This window comes from Arachis hypogaea, chromosome 2 (genome assembly GCF_003086295.3).
Source record: "Arachis hypogaea cultivar Tifrunner chromosome 2, arahy.Tifrunner.gnm2.J5K5, whole genome shotgun sequence".
Lineage (NCBI taxonomy): Eukaryota > Viridiplantae > Streptophyta > Magnoliopsida > Fabales > Fabaceae > Arachis > Arachis hypogaea.
In genome coordinates this window covers 51854895-51859427 of record NC_092037.1, presented here as the reverse complement: position 1 = coordinate 51859427, position 4533 = coordinate 51854895, and the positions used below count along the sequence as shown (strand labels likewise).

General features: G+C 36.2%; 1 non-coding gene across 1 annotated transcript; it reads left to right on the top strand.

Moving 5' to 3' along the window:
• Positions 1-939: 939 nt before the first annotated feature.
• LOC112763971 (small nucleolar RNA R71) lies at positions 940-1047 on the top strand. The gene has a single exon (XR_003182970.1). It is a non-coding gene; the product is annotated as a small nucleolar RNA R71 (small nucleolar RNA).
• Positions 1048-4533: the final 3486 nt, after the last annotated feature.

Here is a 4533-nt window from a genome sequence, read left to right as displayed (position 1 = left end):
AGAATACTCATCAGAGCTCATGAATGGCAGAAGTAAATCCAATGGAACCTCTATGGTCTCAGTGTGAGCCTCAAATTCCCATGGTTCCTCATTAGGAAACTCATTGGAGGCCAGTGGACGTCCATTGAGGTCTTCCTCAATGGCACTCACTGCCTCTTTCTCCTATCCAAATTCGGCCATGTTGATGGCCTTACACTCTCCTTTTGGATTTTCTTCTGTATTGCTTGGAAGAGTGCTAGGAGGGAGTTCAGTAATTTTCTTGCTCAGCTGACCCACTTGTGCCTCCAAATTTCTAATGGAGGACCTTGTTTCAGTCATGAAACTTTGAGTGGTTTTGATTAGATCAGAGACCATGGTTGCTAAGTCAGAGTGGCTCTGCTTAGAATTCTCTGTCTATTGCTGAGAAGATAATGGAAAAGGCTTGCCATTGCTAAACCTGTTTCTTCCACCATTATTGTTGTTGAAACCTTGTTGAGGTCTCTGTTGATCCTTCCATGAGAGATTTGGATGATTTCTCCATGAAGGATTATAGGTGTTTCCATAGGGTTCTCCCATGTAATTCACCTCTTCCATTGATGGGTTCTCAGGATCATAAGCTTCTTCTTCAGATGAAGCGTCCTTAGTACTACCTGGTGCAGCTTGCATTCCAGACAGACTTTGAGAAATCATATTCACTTGCTGAGTCAATATTTTGTTCTAAGCCAATATGGCATTCAGAGTATCAATCTCAAGAACTCCTTTCTTCTGATTCGTCCCATTGTTCACAGGATTCCTTTCAGAAGTGTACATGAATTGGTTATTTACAACCATTTCAATGAGTTCTTGAGCTTCTGCAGGCGTCTTCTTCAGATGAAGAGATCCTCCAGCAGAGCTGTCCAATGACATCTTGGACAGTTCAGACAGACCATCATAGAAAATACCTATGATGCTCCATTTGGAAAGCATGTCAGAAGGACACTTTCTGATCAATTGTTTGTATCTTTCCCAAGCTTCATAGAGGGATTCACCTTCCTTCTGTCTGAAGGTTTGGACTTTCACTCTAAGCTTACTCAATTTTTAAGGTGGAAAGAACTTTGCCAAGAAGGCATTGACTAGCTTTTCCCAAGAGTTCAGGCTTTCTTTAGGTTGTGAGTCCAACCATATCCTAGCTCTGTCTCTTACAGCAAAAGGGAATAGCATAAGTCTGTAGACCTCAGGGTCAACCCCATTGGTCTTGATAGTGTCACAGATTTGCAAGAACTCAGCTAAAAACTGATGAGGATCTTCCAATGGAAGTCCATGAAACTTGCAATTCTGTTACATTAGAGAAACTAATTGAGGCTTAAACTCAAAGTGTTTGCTTCAATGGCAGGGATAGAGATGCTTCTCCCATAGAAGTCGAGAGTAGGTGCAGTAAAGTCACCCAGCACCTTCCTTGCATTGTCTGCATTGTTGTTGTTTTCAGCTGCCATGTCTTCTTCTTGTTTGAAGATTTCTATTAGGTCCTCTACAGAGAGTAGTGCTTTAGCTTCTCTTAGCTTTCGCTTCAAGGTCCTTTCAGGTTCAGGGTCAGCCTCAACAAGAATGCTTTTGTCTTTGCTCCTGCTTATATGAAAGAGAATAGAACAAGAAAATATGGAATCCTCTATGTCACAATATAGAGATTCCTTGAGGTGTCAGAGGAAAGGAAGAATAGAAGGAGGAGGTAGAAGAAGAATTCGAACTTATCAAGAGAGATGGAGTTCGAATTGTTGATAGTGGAGGAGTGTTAGTCCATAAATGGAAGGATGTGAGAAGAGGGGAAGAATTTTCGAAAATAAAGTAAAAGATTTTAAAATAATTAAAAGAAATTTTAAAAAATTGATGAATGATTTTCGAAAACTAAGATTGGGAAAGAAATAAATTGATTTTTGAAAAAGATTTTGAAATTAGAAATAAAAAAGATATGATTGAAAACTATTTTGAAAAAGATGTGATTAAGAAGATATGATTGAAAAGTTATGGTTTTAAAAAGATATGATTGAAAAGATATGATTGAAAAACAATTTAAAAAGATTTGATTTTTAAAATTAATGACTTGGCTAACAAGAAATTTAAAAGATATGATTCAGACATTAAACCTTTCTCAACAGAAAAGGCAACACACTTGAAATGTTGAATCAAATCATTAATTGTTAGCAAGTATTTTTGAAAATGGAAAGAAATTGATTTTGAAAATATATGATTGAAAAGATATGATTTGAAAAAGATTTGATTTTGAAAAATTATGAAAACTTGAAAAAAATTTGAATTAAAAACAAAATCTTCCCTCTTGTGCCATCATGGCGTTAAACGCCCAGAATGGTATCCATTCTGGCGTTTAAAGCCCAAAACTCTACCCGTTTGGGCGTTAAACGCCCAGCCAGGCACCCTGGCTGGCGTTTAAATGCCAGTTTTCCTTCCTCACTGGGCGTTTTGAATGCCCAGCTTTTTCTGTGTAATTCCTCTGCTGAATGTTCTGAATCTTCAGTTCTCTGTATTATTGACTTGAAAAGACACAAATTAAAAATTTTTTTTGGATTTTTAATAATGAGGAATAATCAAAATGAAACTAAGATCAAATAAACAATGCATGCAAGACACAAACTTAGAAGTTTGTATACTATTGACACTAACAAATTGAGAATGCATATGAGAAACAACAAAACACTCAAGACAAGAGAATTTAAAGATCAGAGCAAGTAAATCATCAAGAACAACTTGAAGATCAATGAAGACACATGAATGAATTCGAAAAATGTAAGAAGAACAGAAACATGCAATTGACACCAAACTTAAAATGAGACACTAGACTCAAACAAGAAACATAAAATATTTTTGATTTTTATGACTTTGTAATTTTTTTGGATTTTTCGAAAATTATATGGAAAAGAAAATAAAGAGATTCAAAATTTTTAATAAGAATTCCTGGAATCATGCAATGTTAGTCTAAAGCTTCAGTCTAAAGAAATTAGACATGGCTAGCCAAGCTTCAGCAGGACATTACATTCAAGAGCAAAATTGATGAAAATCAATCAGCTTTGGTGATGATAAGAACATCACCTTGAAACTCTAGAATTCATTCTTAAAAATTCTGAAGAAAAATACCTAATCTAAGCAACAAGATGAACCGTCAGTTGTCCAAACTCAAACAATCTCCGGCAACGGCGCCAAATACTTGGTGCACGAAATTGTGATCATCAATGGCGCCATCAACATGGTACGCTCAATTGCAATCTCAACTCTTTATCACAACTTCGCACAACTAACCAGCAAGTGCACTGGGTCGTCCAAGTAATAAACCATACACGAGTAAGGGTCGATCCCACGGAGATTATTGGTATGAAGCAAGCTATGGTCATCTTGTAAATCTCAGTCAGGCGGATTCAAATGGTTATGGAGGAATAATAAAATATGAAGTAAAGATAGAGATACTTATGTAATTCATTGGTGAGAATTTCATATAAGCGTATGGAGATGCTTTGTCCCTTCTGTCTCTCTGCTTTCCTACTGTCTTCATCCAATCCTTCTTACTCCCTTCCATGGCAAGCTGTATGTTGGACATCACCGTTGTCAATGGCTACAGTCCCGTCCTCTCAGTGAAAATGTTCAACGCACTCTGTCACAGCACGGCTATTCATCTGTCGGTTCTCGATCATGTCGGAATAGAATTCAGTGATTCTTTTGCGTCTGTCACTAACGCCCCATGATGAGAGAACTTTTGCGTGGTCTAGAAATTTGTGGATAAATCCTCGTTGCAAGTATAGTTTCTAAACCTTCAAAAGTCCTTTCATACAAACGTTTTGGTTGTCACAAGTAACAAACCCCATTGAAATTGATAACCGAGTATTCAAACCTCGGGTCGTCTTCTCAAGGAATTGCAGGGAGGTATATTCTTATTATTGGTTATGAGTTTGTAAATTAGGGGTTTTAGAAATTAGGGAGCAGTATGTTGCATAAGAAGAAATAAAATAAATAAATAACTATAAAATAAGCTCTTGGCAAGGTACGAAAATAGAAAGTCCTATCTTGGTTATCCTTATCAATTGTAAAGAGAATTGGATTCTTCTCCCACTTTGTTAACCTCTAACTATGAAGGTAAGTTATGTGGATGAATTAATTCTGATTCCTCAGGTCCTATCTTTCCTTGGGAAAGACTAGAGTTATTGGAACTTGAATTAATTCTTGAAGAATTCCAATTTTCAATCAACAATGAGTTTGATAACTCAAGGGTCACCAATTATTTAACCAAAGCCGAAAGGGAAAAATAAATCTAAATTGAATTGAAAGCAATCTTAAACAGAATAAAACAATCATAATCTGAAATACCTCAAAATGCATTAATAAAAGAAATCAATTCTAACATGAAGTTCGTAAACCAACATTAACAAACTGAAATAAAATAATAGAATAAATAAAGAACCTGGGATTGAGAGCCACTCCTAAAACTAAGAGAAATCCTAAATCCTAATACTAAGAGAGAGGAGAGAACCTCTCTCTAAAAACTACATCTAAAACATGAAAAGTGAATTATGA